Source organism: Xenopus laevis, chromosome 3S, assembly GCF_017654675.1.
Source record: "Xenopus laevis strain J_2021 chromosome 3S, Xenopus_laevis_v10.1, whole genome shotgun sequence".
In the NCBI taxonomy this organism is placed as follows: domain Eukaryota; kingdom Metazoa; phylum Chordata; class Amphibia; order Anura; family Pipidae; genus Xenopus; species Xenopus laevis.
Genome location: NC_054376.1, coordinates 8,047,661 through 8,066,637, shown reverse-complemented (window position 1 = coordinate 8,066,637; position 18,977 = coordinate 8,047,661). Strand labels below are relative to the sequence as shown.

Sequence of the window (18,977 nt, the reverse complement as noted above, 5' to 3'; positions counted from 1 at the left end):
GAGTAGACCCACTCAATTATTGTGAAGGGGCAGTACTCACACAGACGCATGTAAGCGGCAAACGCAGGGTGGGACGCAGCTGTTACATTTCACCTGCCTTCGGCGCATACGTGCGTCTGTGTGAGTACAGCCCCCTTCAGAATAATTGAGTGCGTCTACTCCTGCGCTCCCCTGCGGCTGAATGGAAGAAAGTGAAACGCAGGGGAGTGCAGGTAAAACCTAAATGTATAGCCTAATGGTCAGGGAACACGCTCAGATTCAGATGCTCAAATTGCCGGCGGGATGGCACTTGGAGCACTCATTTTCCGAAGTTGCCTCACGAGGAAACTTCGGGCGACTTCCAAGCGACATTCCACCAGCGATTTACATTCTAGCCGGCGGGAGGCAATCGGGGAGATTAGTCGCCGAATCTGAGCGTGTGCCCTGACCCTTACAGAGCATTTGTTTTAGATGGGGGTCAGTGACCCTAATTTAAAAACTGGAAAGAGTCAGAAGAAGAAGAAGGCAAATAATTCAAAAACAATAAAAAATGAAGACCAATTAAAAAGTTGCTTCGAATTTGCCATTCTATTACATACTAAAAGTTAGCTTAAAGGTGAACCACCCCTTTTGTTAGCTGGCTTTACTTTTCTGTGACCAGTTTTGGCTAAGGATCCTGGGATTTGTAGTCCAGCAGCCGCAGGATCGTGCCTTCGATAAACACTGAAAAAGGCACCTACATTCTTGATGGGATTCAGTCCAAAGAATGTTATTTACACTGGAACTACATCTCCCAGCATGCCCCAACAGCCTAGGGCTCTAAATTCCATTCCTACTGCAGGGCTGTGCAATGGAGGGGGGTGAGCGACTACCCAGTCTCACATTATTCCTTCCAGCAGCAGCAGCAGTGGAGGAAGTGGATCCCTTTACAGCGAACATTTGGTTTTACTTTAAAACAGGACTTCACCAAACCCAGAATATTTTTCCCTCTTTATTTATTTTTTGATATTTTTACAGGTTTTCTATTGTTTTAACTTCCTCATTTATATATATATTTGGAAGAAGAAGAAAAAGCAAAAAAGTCAAATGTTCCCTTAAGTGTCTACCAAGACTCTCCCCTCCTCTTCCTTAAGATGAACAATTCTTCTGATCATTCCTGACAGAGGATTTGCTTACAGGGGCCCTGCAGAGGATAACCTAAAAAGGACATACAGCTAGATTTGGCAGGGAGCATGAATTTGGGTTTTTTTTTTAATGAGAAGCCTTCTGAGCATGCCTGAGGAATGACCGGCATTTCTGCAACTTGGATAAACCCACCAGCTCGCTCCGAGCCCACTCATTGGCTGCCTGGGAAAATAACTGAGGGACAATGGTTGCCAATTGTAAACATAGGCGATAAGTATTCATTTGGCTTAGGTGGCCGGGGAGTGGCTAAGTACAGACTGGAGCTGGATTCAGTAGTGCTGGGCTAGTTGCACACTGCTTGTGGCTTCACTTTGGTGTTGAACTTACTCAGCCGCCCCTTATTCATTGCGCTGCTTCTTCATTCTGCAGTCTCCTCCAGCTCAAAGGTAAGCATGATATTTATAAGGATTTCAGATTGTGATCGGGAATGGGACCTGTTATCCAGAAACCGGAGGTTTTCCAGATAACGGATCTTTCCCTAATTTGGATCTTCATACCGTCAGTCATGTAAATATTAAATAAACCCAATAGGCTGGTTTTGCTTCCAATAAGGATTAATTATATCTTAGTTGGGATCAAGTACAAGCGACTGTTTTATTATTAAAGGTATTGGACCTTTTATCCAGAATGCTCGTGACCTGGGGCTTTCTGGATAACGTATCTTTCCGTAATTTGGATCTTCATACCTTGAGTCTACTAGAAAATCATGTAAACATTAAATAAACCCAATAGGCTGGTTTTGCTTGAAATAAGGATTGAGTTAGTTTGGATCAAGTACAAGCGTTTTATTTTCACAAAGAAAATCATCTTTAAAAATATGGATTATTTGGATAAAATAGGCTTTATGGGAGACGGCCGTTTCTGGATAATGGGTTTCCGGAAAACGGATCCCATAGTGCCGCTAGGGAAAACATGTATCGCTTTATACAACTTTTTAAATTCCAGATAATGAATTTGTTGCGCGTTAATATTCTTATATTCATGGTCTGCTATAGAAATATTCTATATGTGCGTCTACGTATATACACACATAGATTTTCTTTCTATAGTGCTATTTGTAGTGCTGTGCATTTACATTTGTGAGTAGATGTTACATTAAGATCAGAGACAGACGAGAAGATTCGGGGAGATTCATCTCTTTTTCGGGCGACTAATCGACGACAGGATGGCACTCGGAGCAATTCGGATTCCAAAGTCGCTCGAAGTTTCCTTGTCTTCACGGAAAACTGCCTCTTCTTCGGGCGACTAATCTCCCCAAAAAGTGTTCCCACCGGCTAGAATGTAAATCGCTGGCGGGATGGCACTTGGAGCGATTGAGATTCCGAAGTCGCCTGAAGTTTCTTCATCTTCGGAAAATGAAGTGCCATCCCGCTGGCGATTTAAATTCTAGCCGGGGTCGGGAAGGCTTTTCGGGGAGATTAGTTGCCGGGCAACTAATCGTCTCTTCTTAGGCGACTAATCTCCCCAAAAAGTGTTCCAGTCGGCTAGAATCTAAATCGCCGGTGGGATGGCACTCTGAGGTTTTCCAAAGTCGCCCGATGTTTCCTCGTCTTCGGAAAACGAAGCGCTCTGAATGCCATTCCGGCGGCAATTTACATTCTAGCGGACATGGGAAGGCTTTTTGGGGAGATTAGTCACCCTCGTCTCTCTTCTTAGGCAACTAATCTCTCCGAAAAGTGTTCCCACCGGCTAGAATCTAAATCGCCGGTGGGATGGCACTCTGAGGGATTCCAAAGTCCCCCGAAGTTTCCTCGTCTTCAGAAAACGAAGCGCTCCGAATGCCATTCCGGCGGCAATTTACATTCTAGCTGACATGGGGAAGGCTTTTTGGAGAGATTAGGCACTCGCGACTAATCGCCTCTTCTTCGGACGACTAATCTCCCCGAAAAGTGTTCCCGCCGGCGGGATGGCACTCTGAGCGCTTTGGTTTCCGAAGTTGCCTGAAGTTTCCTCGACTTTGGAAAACGAAGGCTCCATGTGCCATCTAGCCGGCATCGGGAAGGCTTTTCGGGGAAGAGGCGATTAGTCACCGGGCGACTAAAACTCCCCGAATCTTCGCGTCTGTCTCTGCTCTAAAGGGTCTAGTTGGTCATATTCTTCCAGGGAATTTCTATACCCCATTCAGACTGTAAGCCTTGAGGGTTTTGTTTGGATATTTACACCACCCTACTTTATTGTAATGGATGCCAGACAGTTCACTGCAATCTGATCTGATCTGAGGTCCCATATCTGCACCTATTGCAAAAATTCCATTCTGAGCTGAATTCATTCTGAAAGCCTCCAAATCAAACAGACCCGGTTATTATTTATCTTGTTGTGTCTTTTGTGTGATGTTTTGTTTGCACGGCTGTCTGAACTCCATTCAAGGCTGCAACAATGCAAGATAAAGAAAATAACTGGTTTGCATTCTTTTTTGCCAGAAAGCGGAATATTCGGGTGGGTCGGAGCTTGTGAATGTGACTCTCCTTACAGTATGTCATGCAGACAAATATGCCGGAGACAGGAAGCTATAGGGACGTGCTGGGGCAGCCCATACTGAAATGGTTACGAGAGATAATGTTTTGGCTTGGAATTCCTAAGAAACTCTTATTCTGGACAGATTTTAAGGTTTTAAACTGAATAGCAGATTAAAGGGGAAGCAAACACATCAATTTTACCAGTGCAGGGCAGCAATACATGATATTTTCATTACTTTTAAAACACTTTAATTTTTTGGTGTTACTGTTCCTTTAAAGAGGGATATTCTGAGACAATTTGCAATTGGTTTTCATGTTTTATTATTTGGGGCTTTGCAGTCATTTAGCTTTTTACTCAGCAGCTCTCCAGTTTTCAATTTCAGCAATGTGGTTGCTAGGGTCCAAATTACCCTAGCAACCATGCATTCATTTGAATAAGAGATTGGAATATGAGGGGGGGTCATTGACCCACATTTGAAAGCAGGAAAGAATCAGGAGAAGAAGGCAAATATTTAAAAAACGATAGAAAATAAATAATGAAGACCAATGGAAACGTTTCTTAGAATTATAATATACTAAGGGGCAGATTTACCAAAGGGCCAAAGTGAAAATTCAAATGAAAGAAATTTGGATTTCGAGCTATTTTTTGTGTAATTCGACTACATAATAGTCCACATTAGATTTGAATTTGTACTCTCTCTTTAAAAATTCAGCTTCGACCATTCGTCATTTAAAACCTGCCGAATTGCTGTTTTAGCCTATGGTGGACCTCCTAGAACCTATTGGAATTCAATTGGTGGACTTTGAAAAATCGACTTTTTTTTTTTTTTTTATTTTTTTTTTTTAGAAAAAACTTCTAATCGAATACAATGTTACTTTGATTCGTACGATTCGAATTTGAAGGAAAACGGCCTATTCATCCGGAAAAAAAAAACTTCGATTTTTTTTAAAAAATACATTTCGGTTGTTAACTGTTAACGTAATGGTGAACCACCCCTTTAAAATAAACTTGCAATATAACGTAAAATATTCTATCAAATGGCTTTCGTTGTTATGGGCATAGAACGCAGCTTTGGTATTTAAACTATCTCTTGGACGATTGTGTGGTTATCTGGTTGCTAGGGTCCAATATCTGGTTATCTGGTTGCTAGGGTCCAATATCTAGTTGCTAGGGTCCAATATCTGCTTATCTGGTTACTAGGGTCCAAATCATGTAAACATTAGTGATGGGCGAATAAATTCACCAGGCAGGAATGCGCAGTGAATTTTCATGTTTCCCCGCCAGCGAATAAATTTGTGAAACTGCGGCGAAAATTCGCCAACTAAAAATACATTGCAACAAAAAAAAACTTGTCACACATCAGAATAGTCGCGCACATAAGATTGTCGTGCGTCAAAATTATTCGGACGCCCATAGACTTTATTGCATTTGGACAAAATAGTCGCGAGTATAAAAATTGTCAAAATTGTCTGACGCCCATTGTCTTCAATGCATTTCACAAATTTTTGGCACGCCCGTGGCGCTGCATCTGCATCCGACAATGCATTCACTTACCTTATTTGTTGCATGCATTTTTGCGAATCGCTTCGGATCGCACAGAAAACGCTCATGTAGTCCTACCCTAATGCATTTGGAGAAAAAAATCACCATAAGAAAAAACACCCATTGACTGTAAGGATGGTGGCAGATGGGGAGATTAGTCGCCCGGCGACAAATCTCCTCTACTGCAGGCAACTAATCTCCCGTACTGCCTTCCCGTCGGCAAGAAAACAAATCGCCAGTGGGATTGCTTTGGATTTCCGAAGTCGCCCAAAGTTGCTTCGCTGGCCTACTAATCTTCCCATCTGCCACCACCCTAATGCCATAGGACAAAAAAGTCGCCGTAAGAAAAATTGCATTTGGAGTGAGAAATTGTTTCGTGTGTAAAAATGTCCATTGACTTCTATTCGTTTCGTGAAACTTTTGCTGCTTCAAGAAATTCGCAGTTTTGCTAATTTTTCGGTGAAGTGAAATGGGACAGATTCGCTCATCACTACTTCCAATAAGGATTAATTGTATTTTAGTTGGGATCAAGTACAAGTTACTGTTGTATTATTACACAGAAAATGGAATTTTTTTTAAAATTTTGGATTATTTGGATAAAATTGAGTCTATTTGGCAAATTTACTAAAGGGCGAAGTGACTAAATGACGTCATTTCGGTACTTCGCAGATTTACTAAAGGCTGCTGGTGTAACTTCGCTAGCGAAGGAGATAGACTCTAACGGTACTTCGCTCCATATGCCTGGTGAATTTGCGCTCTGGCGAATGGACGTAACTACGCAAATTCACTAAGATGCGGATTTTACTGAACGTTACCTCTTGCGCCAGACTTGCCTTCTCCACCTCAAACCAGGCGAAGTGCAATAGAGTAGACTACTTTGCTGATCTGTCTGACTACTGTTACTTTGTATCAACAACCATCTGTCCTCAGCCTGCATCCTCCAAACCCTACAATTCCCTGCACATGTGATTTCAATAAGGAACGGAACATCATAGTGCAATGCATTGTGGGTTATGTAGTTCCTGCATGCTGTCTGTAAGTTGTGGAGTAGTTGTTACAATTTGTAACATCAGTGTTTAGTCCCTCCTTCCCTGCCAGGATTTCAAATGATGCAGAAAGAGAAGAACTGTTAAACAGCTGAATTTCAGCATAGAAAATGGCATTTATTCATACTTTTTGAAGAAACAGGTAACTGTGATGGGCATATTAGTGATTTCTGTGTTATGTGGCCTCTTTATCAAAAAGCCAGAGTTCACCTTCAAACAACTAGTTATTTTAAGATTGATCACCGGTGATAACAACTTTTTTTTCCAATTACTTTCTATTTTCTATGTGTGACCATTTTTCTAATTTTGAAGTGTAAAGTGTCATTTTTCTCCTTCTGCAGCAGCAGCTCTGGGAGGGGGGGTCACCGACCCTGTAAACTGTTCTAAATGGATACATTTAGATTTATCAAAGGTCAAAGATTTTCGAATTCAAAAAATTACAATTTCGAGCTATATTAGGGGATAATCTAATCTGATATTCAAATTAGAATTTGAATATCGAAATTTATCATGCACTTTAAAAATTCAACTTCGACCATTTGCCATTAGGGATTTGACCCGTTTCCAGGGCGATCCTGGCCCCTCCGCCGCCTGAGGCAGCAGCAGTTGCTGCTGCCCCCTCCTCCCCCAGAAATTCGCTCTTAAAGTACCAGGAGCCGCATTTTTGCTGCCCCTGGTACCTAGTGGGGCGCTGCCGCCTGAGGCGACGGTCTCAACTTGCTTCCTTGGCAAGCAACCCTGCCCGTTTCGTTTCGCCAAAAATCACCGCCAGTGAAATGTCACCGACGCCCATTAAAGTCTATGGGCGTCAAAATTTTGTTTGTTGCACGTCTCTCTCTTTTTTTTTTTTAACGCACACCGCCATACAAGTCTATGGGCGTCATTTCCGTGGCGAAAAAATTCACCCATCCCTATTTGCCATCTAAAATTGCTGTTTAAGCCTATGGGGGACCTCCTAGAACCTATTTGAAGTCAATTGGTGGACTTTGAAAAAAAATCCAAGTCTTTTTGGGGGAAAAACTTTGATTTAAATTCGATCGAATGTGCTATTACTTCGATTCCAATTTGGCCAAATATGGACCTATTCGATCAAAAACTGACCTATTGGGCCAAAAAAACCTTTTTTTTGCTGATCTGTTGTGCTCTTTGGAAATGCTATGCCTTCTAGCAAAACAGGCAAGTGATGAAGGCACTGCAAGTATTTTCCAAGTTTCAGGTTCAGTCTGTAAGATGTAGGACTCCTGAAGCCCATGATAAACCCGGACTTCGCACAAACACAATTCACTGACATGTCAGTATTGATAAACAAATAACTGTACAAGTATTTCACTGCAAATAATTCACCCTACAATATAAAATGTCATTCTGAACCAACAAGTGTATTTAGTTGTAATATTGGTGTGTAGGTGCATCTCAGGTCATTTTGCCTGGTCATGTGCTTTCAGAAAGAGCCAGCACTTTAGGATGCAACTGCTTTCTGGCAGGCTGTTGTTTCTACTACTCAATGTAACTGAATGTGTCTCAGTGGGACCTGGATTTTACTATTGAGTGTTGTTCTTAGATCTACCAGGCAGCTGTTATCTTGTGTTAGGGAGCTGCTATCTGGTTACCTTCCCATTGTTCTGTTGTTAGGCTGCTGGGGGGAAAGGGAGGGGGGTGATATCACTCCAACTTGCAGTACAGCGTAAAGAGTGACTGAAGTTTATCAGAGTACAAGTCACATGACTAGGGGCAGCTGTGAAACTGACAATATGTCTAGCCCCATGTCAGATTTCAAAATTAAATATAAACAAATCTGTTTGCTCTTTTGAAAAATTGAATTCTGCTGGAGCAGCACTATTAACTGATGCGTTTTTTCCCATGACCGTATCCCTATAAGTCAGTATCAGATTGGTGTCTGAGGCCCACTGGGGGTGCTGCGCCAGGGGCCCCCCACATCCTCTATCAGTGCAGGAGCCCATTTAGGCCCCAGGCCCTCCAGTCCAACTTGTGTCAGTGGGGCCACTAAAAATGGAAAATGAATAGGTAAAATGAGAAAAACTAAAGTTTGAGTTTCAATTGCCTTTAATTATAACTATTGATAGGTGAATAAATTCGCCTGGCACAAATTTGTGGCAAATTTCCGCGTTTCACCGCCAGCGAATAAATTCGTGAAAATTTGCCAGCCTCAATTTCCGATTTTACTGATTTTGTGTGAAAATGTCCGATCTTCGCGATTTTTTCGTGAAAATGATAGATTCTCATGATTTTTTCTTGAAAATGTTCGAATTTCACAAATCTTTAGTGAACTTTTTGATTTCACGATTTTTCCTCTAATTTTTCACAATTTCACGAATTTCGTGAATTTTTCGGCGAAACGGGAGAAATTCCCCTATCAGTAATTATAACTTCACAGGAAGAACATAGTCATGTGACAACCAGGAAATCAAATTCAGCTTTTCTCTAATTCTAGTGATGGGCGAATTTGGGCTGTTTAGATTCGCCGCAAAATTTGCACAAAAAAAAAAAAGACGTCTCGTTTTTGGACGCAGGTGCACAGTCACCAGCGAAAATGCGCAGGCGTCCATTTATTTTTGCAAATTTATTCGCTGCTGGCGAATCGTGGGAATTCACTGCGAATTCGCGCCTGCCGAATAAATTCGCCCATCACTATCCAATTCTTCTTCTCCTTTACACTGCATTTCGTTTTGTTTTCAGCCACCTCCTTCTAGTAATTCTCAAGTTGATGACAGCGCCCCAAACATTATTCTAACCATTTCATCGGCTCCAGTTTCCAAATGCCCTTAGCGAAGTCCCGAAAATAACAGTTACCGTTTTATTCTCCCTCCCCATCGGAGCTCATCGAGACAGCAGCTGTGTATAGGAGATCTATCCAATCTAAAACAATAGCTGCGCTAAACATTTTTTACCATAGAGAACCTTTCTGAAAGCTTAACTTAAAACAAAAGCCATATGTTTTTGGTTTCGCCCGTGCAGCGAGACGAGGTCCTTAAATACACTGGTGATATTGTCTGCGCTTTATGGAAACTTACTTTAGGTATTTGTTTTCCTAAAGGGGAGTGAAGGCTTTAACGGGACAAAAAAAATGATGATAAAAAGGCACTGAAAGAATGTTCTGCTCACGTTATTCTGCCAGATTTCTCTCTAGTATCCCGCCAATAAATCATTTCATGGACTAGAATCATTTACAGGGAATCAAGGGGAAGCAAAGAACCTGGTCATCTGAGACTTTAATCTTAAATGTAAATTTATTGACCGCTTTCACAGCTCAATAAAACAAGGGTTCTCCTGTTCTGCAAGATGTTTAGTTATAAAGCACATCACCTGTTTTTTCCCTGCCCCATTGGAGCAACCGTAGGGCTCTACCAGGAGCCAGTATTATCAGGAGACGCTTACTTTTAGGGTTTTGGGAGAGGACCTCAGAGTAACCCACACAAGCATGGGGAGAACATAAATTTTTTTTTGAAAATAATGCCCTGGCTGGTATTGAACTTAGTATATGAAAGACCACAGGAATAAAATATTTTAGTTAAAAGATATATCTTAATTAGCCAAATTTAAAAAAGTGTTCTTGCATCTCCATCTGCCCTACGCGTTTCGCACCCACAAGGGCACTTAATCCTGATAGCACATGATTAAGTGCCCTTGTGGGTGCATGAGGCAAAGGGCAGATGGAGATGCAAATATATATAAAGATATATATTTTTTAACTAAAATATTTTGGTCCTGTGGATCCGTTTGAGTGCCGGACAGCCCTGCTCTTCTTTCGAATACTCTGGTTTGCCGCTCCCTAAAGCTGGGGGTCTGGGACTGGTGCGCCCGGACCACATCTACTACTTGATGAGCTATCTACTTTATTTTCTGGGGCACCTTGTTTCTCCTACCATTGTGATTGAACTTACTAAGTTAGGAAGTTGTCAGGAGAAAGTAAGAGGCTGCTCTGATGTTCTTCTGCTTAGGAAAACAATTAGAAACCTTCTCAAATTTTTCCTAAGCAGAAGAACATCAGAGCAGCCTCTTTCTCCTGACAACTTCCTTGACTACTTGGTGGTCAGACTGGTCAGAAACTGCTTAGGAAAGATGTGAGAAAGGTTTCTTATTGTTTTCCTAAGCAGAAGAACATCCGAGCTGCCTCTTTCTTTCTCCTGACAACTTCCTTGACTACTTGGTGGTCAGACTGGTCAGAAACTGAGAAACTGACCATCAGGTGGCGCTGTTGGAACAAAATGCATTCATATTAACAGCACATGTATCCCTTAATTTCTTGGGGGGGGGGAAATAAAATAAATAGTGAATGTAAATTACAAAAGAGCTTAGAATAGCACCCTCATCAATTTTACATTCACTTATTTTAAAGGTTTACTTATCCTTTAATTCCGTGACTCTGCGGCCACCGTTTCAAGGCAGCCTTAGGTGAATAATTGATTTTACCCCCAGACAGATTAGAACCCGAAGGGAGTTTATTGGAGACGGCAAGGTTCTGCTCACTAAATTGCTCTATCCTGTTACCCATGAAGAAGTATTTATAACGTACATAAAGGAATTTCTCCAGAGAAGCAGAAAGAACAGATTTATGAACCAGATGTTCCCTCACATTTATACAGGTGTGGCTGACTCCACAAGAAGGAACCTTCCTTTATTTATGCAATTTTAAGTTACCTTATTTGGCTTTTTCTGTTCCACGTGTGGCGTAAAACATAGGATTTGGAAAAAAGTTTTTATAGTGCTTATAAAAAAGTTTTTTTTTTTAAATGTTGTGTAAAAGCAGTGAATATAATGAGGCTATTCAGTCCTTACCTCCCAACATTCAGGAAACGGAGAGTGGGACAAAAAAAATGACGCGCAGTGATTTTTTGACCACGCCCTTTTTGTGGCCACACCCCCTAATTACCATGTCCATTTTATAAAATTTGCCAGGTTATGAAAGTTTGAACACATTTCTGTAGTTTTGATGTTTTATTACACTTTTACTAATGAAGGTAAATTGCCCTTAATGCTGTGAGTCTTACTTCTCCCATAGGACAAAACTGTTACAAATGTAACTTAAGTTTCTATTCTGGGCTCTCTGCCAAGAGCCAATTAAGTTAGAAACATTAGATCTTTTTTGGCTGTTTGGTGCAAAGAAATCGGGACTTTCCAGTACAAACGAGGGACTGTGGGTTGAGCTGTCAAAATGCTACAAAGCGAATAACTTTCTTTAAAGGAGAACTAAAGCCTAAGATTCAAAGCTGTACAGGTATTGGATCCATTATTCGGAAACCCATAATCCAGAAAGATCAGAATTACAGAAAGGCTGGCTCCATTATAATCAAACTTTTACAAATGATTTCCCCTTTCTGTGTAATAATAAAACAGTCGCTTGTACTTGATCCCAACTAAGATCTAATTAATCCTTATTCAAGGCACAAGGATATGTATACTTGTATGTGCCCTTATGTGCAGAGGTGACTGGTTGGTTATCTCAATCATTTCTATGAAATTGTAATTTTATGTTACTCCCCTTCTGTAGATTTTGGCAGATTTTTATTCCCACCCTCCTTTGGCATTTCACAACTCTCCAATATTTATACTATTGGACGAAGCTTATTATTTTTGGAGGGATGACCAGGAACATAAAGTACACAGCACTTGCACCTTGGATTTGAGAAGTAGGAAATACAGGTATGGAATACGTTACCCAGAATGCTCAGGGCCTGGGGTAGAGTACTGCAGTGGGTCCGGTACCCGTGGGTTACCCGCAGAAACTTGCGGTACCCTGCGGGTTGTGGATAGATGTTCCGGATTTGGGTATAGACGCAGGTTGGTGGTTTTGCGGGTCGGGCCGCGGGTCTTCTCAATAGCGATATTTACTTCTTTTTTCTGGTCACGTCTACTTCCGATTAGGGATGCACCGAATCCACTTTTTTGGATTCGGCCGAACCCCCGAATCCTTTGCAAAAGATTCGGCCGAATACCGAACCGAATCCAAACCCTAATTTGCATATGCAAATTAGGGGTGGGAAGGGGAAAACATTTTTTACTTCCTTGTCACGTGATTTCCCTCCACGCCCCTAATTTACATATGCAAATTAGGATTTGGTTCGGCCAGGCAGAAGGATTCTGCCGAATCCGAATCCTGCTTAAAAAGGTAGAATCCTGGATCTGGTGCATCCCTACTTCCGATGACGTCACTTCCGGTTTACAATGACAGCACTTCCTAATTCTTGATGGTCAGCGGGTCGCGGGTCCGGGTTGCGGATAAGGTACTTGCGGGTTGGGTAGCGAGTCCAACCGGGTAAGAATGCGGGTTGCGGGTCCGGGTTGCGGATTGCAGGTTGCGGGTACAGGTCCTAAAAAATGGACCCGCGCAGGACTCTAGCCTGGGGTTTTCCGGATAATGGATGTTTCCGTAATTTAGATCTTGTTACCTTAAAGGTGGCCATAGACACACAGATCCTATCGTACGAATTGAGGATTTGTACGATTTTCGGAACGTGTGTGGCGTGTGCCGACATCTTTCGTCCGGCGGAGATCGGTCGTTTGGTCGATCTAACGGGTTTGATTTTGACCCGACCGATCCCACTGGAGCCCATTGCGCATCGTAATCTGATTGTTCGGCCATACGGCCAAACGTTCAGATTGCCCCCGATATAGCCATGTTTGTTAATGGCATATCGGGGGAAAGATCCGCTTGTTTGGCGATGTTGCCAAATGAGCGGATCTTTGCGTCTATGGCCACCTTAAGTCTACCAGAAAATCATGGTATGAAGATCCAAATTACGGAAAGATCCATTATCTGGAAAACCCCAGGTCCCGAGTGTTCTGGATAATAGGTCTGTATTAGTAAATGTGTGTGTATACATTAATGCATGTGATTATTAAATGCTAAGGCTCCGAAGATTGTTCTTGAAATGGTTTTGAAACTCGCCGTACTAAAAGGAGATATTTTTAAAAGCGGAATATGACTTAATATACAATGGAGGCAAAGCGGTTTTCTTTTGTTCAAGTCCAACATTAACTTAATCTCATAGTCACACACTTCCTGGGGAGAAGGAGTTTCCTCTGCTCCAGAGAAAAAGGGAGCGCCGCAAAGGCAGTTCGGGGAGAATTTCGCCCAGAAGAAGAGGCGATTTAGTCGCCAGGCGACAAAATCTCCCCCCGAATCCCCTAAATCTCTTTCATTAGACTCCTCAGCTCTCCAAAAATCCCCAGGCCAAGCTTCACTTCAAGCATATTTCCCATACAACTTTGCATTGCAGGATGTACAGCAACTGACAGCTGGATAAACTGACAGATAGACATATGTAAAATGACATCATTGCTTTTCAGCTTCCCGGAGGATACGCGTTACATAATACACAGTAGTTTCCGTACCCTGACATAATACCTTGTAGCTGAATGGTTACAAGATGATCTTAGAGATAATTGCCAGGTTTATGCTGTAACATCTGACATTGGTTTAGAAGCAGCATGTTTTAGGGGGCATATTTATCAAGGGTCGAATTTCGAATTGAAAAAACTTCCGAATTCGAATTCAAAAAGACCAACCGAAATTAAGTCTATGTTTTTTTTTTTTGGTCGAATAGGTCCGTATTCGGCCGACTGCGAATCGAATTAATATCGCATTCAACCAAATTCGATTCGAAATTTTCCCCCAAAAAAAAGAAGTCATTATTCAAAGTCCACCAATTGACTCCAAGTAGGTTCTAGGAGGTCCCCATAGGCTTAAACAGCAATTCGGCAGGTTTTAGATGGCGAATGGTCGAATTCTAATTTTTAAAGAGACCGTACATAATAAATTTCAGAATTCTAATTTTTGAATTCAAATCGAATTTGGAATATGCCCTAGTTGAGGTACACTAAAAAAAAAATTCACCTCGACCTTTGATAAGTTTGCCCCTAAATGTTTTTTAACTTAACAGAAACAATTAAATATTGGATAATGTGGTTTACTATGAACAATACCATTGAATTTCTCCCATTTCACTTTGCCATAAAATTAGCGAAATGGCGAAAAATTCACAAAACGCGAAGACAAGACAATTCTGACCAGCATTAAAGTCAATAGGCGCCTATTAATTGTCGCCGGTGTCAGACTTGTCACCGTAGAATTTTCGCGGGAATTTCCCAAATTTTTTGCCCACGGCGAAATGCAGAGATTCAGCGCGAATTCACCCATCAATACACAATACACTTGAAATACTAATCCTGTCCGTCATAAGGACTAGAGCCCGTCAACCCTATATTTAAAGTGGCGGTAAAGGAACAGTAACAACAAGAAATTAAAGTGTTTTAAAGGAATGACAATGTAATGTACTGCTGTGCTGCACTGGGAAAACTAATGTATTTGCATCAGAAACACTACTATAGTTTATATAAACAAGTTGCTGTGTAGCCATGGGGGCAGCCATTCAAGCACAGGATACACAGTAGAGAACAGATAAGTACTACTATAGTTTATATAAACAAGCTGCTGTGTAGCCATGGGGGCAGCCATTCAAGCACAGGATACACAGTAGATAACAGATAAGTACTACTATAGTTTATATAAACAAGCTGCTGTGTAGCCATGGGGGCAGCCATTCAAGCACAGGATACACAGTAGATAACAGATAAGTACTACTATAGTTTATATAAACAAGCTGCTGTGTAGCAATGGGGGCAGCCATTCAAGCGCAGGATACACAGTAGATAACAGATAAGTACTACTATAGTTTATATAAACAAGCTGCTGTGTAGCTATGGGGTCAGCCATTCAAGCACAGGATACACAGTAGATAACAGATAAGTACTACTATAGTTTATATAAACAAGCTTCTGTGTAGCCATGGGGGCAACCATTCAAGCACAGGATACACAGTAGATAACAGATAAGTACTACTATAGTTTATATAAACAAGCTGCTGTGTAGCCGTGGGGGCAACCATTCAAGCACAGGATACACAGTAGATAACAGATAAGTACTACTATAGTTTATATAAACAAGCTGCTGTGTAGCTATGGGGTCAGCCATTCAAGCACAGGATACACAGTAGATAACAGATAAGTACTACTATAGTTTATATAAATAAGCTGCTGTGTAGCCATGGGGGCAGCCATTCAAGCACAGGATACACAGTAGATAACAGATAAGTACTACTATAGTTTATATAAACAAGCTGCTGTGTAGCCGTGGGGGCAGCCATTCAAGCACAGGATACACAGTAGATAACAGATAAGTACTACTATAGTTTATATAAACAAGCTGCTGTGTAGCTATGGGGTCAGCCATTCAAGCACAGGATACACAGTAGATAACAGATAAGTACTACTATAGTTTATATAAACAAGCTTCTGTGTAGCCATGGGGGCAACCATTCAAGCACAGGATACACAGTAGATAACAGATAAGTACTACTATAGTTTATATAAACAAGCTGCTGTGTAGCCGTGGGGGCAGCCATTCAAGCACAGGATACACAGTAGATAACAGATACGTACTACTATAGTTTATATATATATACTGTATACAGTTTTATATCCCCTTATAGCTTTAGTTTCAGAACCACCCCTTTGCTGTGAGACATATGGTATAGAAACATTAATCCTGGAGTGGGGGCAAATGATTGCTTCATACATAAACTTTATATACTTTATGATTTAATCTGTACCTCCCTTTGTTTCCACTGTGAACGTTTCTTCATTCCACTTAGCGCCATTGGATCCCTACTTTAGCTCAGTAGCAGAGTTTATCTTTCTAATCCCAAATCTTTTCAAGCTACTGACTGGAATTTCATCCTGGCCCATAACTCAGTGTTACATTAAACCGATGGAATTTTAAATATGCATTTAATTGGGTGTTTTAAAGCTACGGCACCCGTTCAACTCGATTGCCACTCTTTAAAGGCTCTCAGGCTGATAACGCTGTGAAATGGTTTTTAGGCATTTTTCTCTATAAACCCTGAGGATCCAGAGAAGCAACATTCAGAAAGGCAATTTTGGCCACTTCTCATGGGCAAACAAACTGAACCTGAATCATGTTTTAGAGAGGAATCTTTCGTGCCTTGATAATGTGCCGATGTCTGATACGCATGGATGTTTATCAATGGTTCTGTGGAAGCAATTTTCCTTTTCCCTTCTTGTTTGATGGGCTCTCACAATAGTGTTTTGTTTTACTGGAGCCTTGCAATAAGTGTTAGGGCAGAGACACACGTGGAGATTTGCGGAAATTATTCACCAGGCGTAGAGTCCTGCAGCGGGTCGGGTTACCCGCAAAAACCTGCGGGACCCTGCTGGTTACGGGTAGAAGTTGCGGGTGTGGGTATAGACGCGGGTCGGCGGGTTTGTGGGTTTTCTCAATATCAATTTTTACTCCTTTTTTCTGATCACGTCTACTTCCGATGATGTCACTTCCGGTTTACAATGACCGCACTTCCTGATTCTTGATGGTCGCGGGTCCGGGTTGCAGATAAGGTACTTGCGGGTCGGGTAGCGGGTCCAAGCGGGTAAGAATACAGTTTGCGCATTGCAGCTTGCGGGTACGGGTTCCAAAAAATGGACCAGTGCAGGTCTCTAACCTGGTGACAAATCGCCTCTTCTTGGGGCGACTAATCTCCCCGAACTGCCGTCCCGCTGGCTAGAATCTAAGTCGTGTCGTCAGGGGCGTAACTATAGAGGAAGCAGACCCTGCGGTTGCAGGGGGGCCCAGGAGTGTAGGGGGCCCAGTGAGACCCTAATTAATGAGCAATTTTAATATATAAAATAGGCCAACTTATAAATATTTTGGGGCCCTAAATTGAATTTGCTATGGGGCCCAGTAACAACTAGTTATGCCACTGCGTATCGTATTTGCTTCCAGGTGTGTTTTCCTTTCTGTTTTGGGAAAATTATTCACCGTGACACCATTAATTCAGAAGCACAACATATTTCAACACCCGGCAGACCCTCCATTGAAAGGACTGTCTAACGTGCAGTTAATGGGGGTCTCTCTGCAGATGAAAAAACATGTTTAACCTTCTCGCTGTCAAAAGAACAGGCTCTGAAAATCATTACGGGCCCTCGGGGGACAAGTGAGACATCCGCTCTCTTATTTGAGTATCATTTGTCTTAATCAAACAGCTCTGTGTATAAGAAATGTGCCGTACAAAGACACAATGGATGTATTATCAGTGGCCCTTTACACTTTTGCTTAAGAGACGCAAAGAAAGAATAATACTTTTCCTGCAATTATTTTGCAATTACAGTAGATTCCGACACTAAGCAAAAGTATAGAATATCTGTGTAAGTACTTGTTTGCGTAAAGGATAAGTAAACCTTTAAAATAAGTGGATGTAAAATTGATGAGAGTGCTATTCTAAGCACTTTTGCCATTTACATTCATTATTTGTTTTCTTTTTATTCCAAGATATTAAGGGATACATGTGCTGTTAATATGAATGAATTTTGTTCCAACAGCACCACCTGCTGGTCAGTTTCTGACCAGTCTGACCACCAAGTAGTCAAGGAAGTTGTCAGGAGAAAGAAAGAGGCTGCTCTGATGTTCTTCTGCTTAGGAAAGATTTGAGAAAGGTTTCTAATTGTTTTTCTACTAATAATATTATCAAATAAACCACTGCCTCACCTTTTTGACCTGCTTGAACCTACCTCTTTCTCTCCAAACCATACAACCAACTTACAAAAGGAAATAATCCTTCCATATCAAGGTTATTCCACCTAAATATTGGTGGACTACCAAGACCAGATTTACATAGCAGGTGCCCTTCATCGCCCCTGTCCCCGCCCCTTTTTTATCATTGTGACCAGAGCAATGGGGATTGGCGCACGAGAAATTTAAAAATAATTGTATTTCCCGTGCATATCCGGTGTCTTTTAACCAATGTGGGTGTGGTTGGGCAGCAAGCTGCCCCATAAAACTGTCCCATCCTAGCCTTGGTGGCCTTTCCACAAATCTGGGCGTGTGGACTACAACTTCCACCATATTATTAATTTTAAAAGCACAATAGGAGGCAATACAGGTGGTGGTTAGTACTTAGTGCTCTGCCTCTTTCTTTCTCCTGACAACTTTCTTGACTACTTGGTGGTCAGACTGGTAAGAAAATGACCAGCAGGTGGCGCTGTTGGAACAAAATTCATTCATATTAACAGCACATGTATCCCATAATATCTTGGAATAAAAGGAAAATAAATAATGAATGTAAATGACAAAAGTGCTTAGAATAGCACTCGCATTCATTTTACATTCACTTATTTTAAAGGTTTACTTATCCTTTAATGGAAAGGCTAAAACTAAGTAAGCTTAATCAGATTGGTCTAAATAAATACAACAGTAAACCCTCAAAGTAATGCTGCTCTGAGTCCTCTGTCAAAAGAAACACCACATTTCTTTCCTTCTATTGTGTACTCATGGGCTTCTGTATCAGACTTCCTGTTTTCAGCTTAAACCTCCAGGGCTAGGGCTTGAGCATGCTCAGTTTGCTCCTCTCCCCCTCCCTCCTCCCCTCCCTGCTGTAATCTGAGCCCAGAGCTATGAGTGAGCAGGGAGAGACTCAGGCAGGAAGTGTTGTCACACTAAGCTAATATGGCAGCTGCTATCCTAAACAAACAGAGAGAGCTTCCACAGCTGTTATAGTAATAGTAGTTGACCAATGGGTTTCGGGACAAATTCGCCCAATACTAGGAACTACAGTGTTAAATAAAGCCAATATGCTGGTTTTGCTTCCATAAGGATTAATTATGTCTTAGTTTGGATCAATTACAAGGTTCTGTTGTATTATTACTGAGAAAAAGGAAATCATTTTTAAAAATTTGGAT

At 41.5% G+C, this 18,977-nt stretch overlaps 1 protein-coding gene across 2 annotated transcripts in view; it reads left to right on the top strand.

Moving 5' to 3' along the window:
- The first annotated feature begins 1,101 nt into the window (after positions 1–1,101).
- Positions 1,102–18,977, top strand: part of LOC443642 (non-muscle caldesmon) — an 87,213-nt gene continuing 69,337 nt past the window's right edge. The window contains exon 1 of one of the 2 annotated variants that reach the window (XM_041587975.1): positions 1,102–1,550. The gene's annotated coding sequence lies outside the window, so the exon portion shown is untranslated. The remainder of the gene's footprint in view (positions 1,551–18,977) is intronic. The other variant, XM_018254867.2, reaches the window with a different exon arrangement.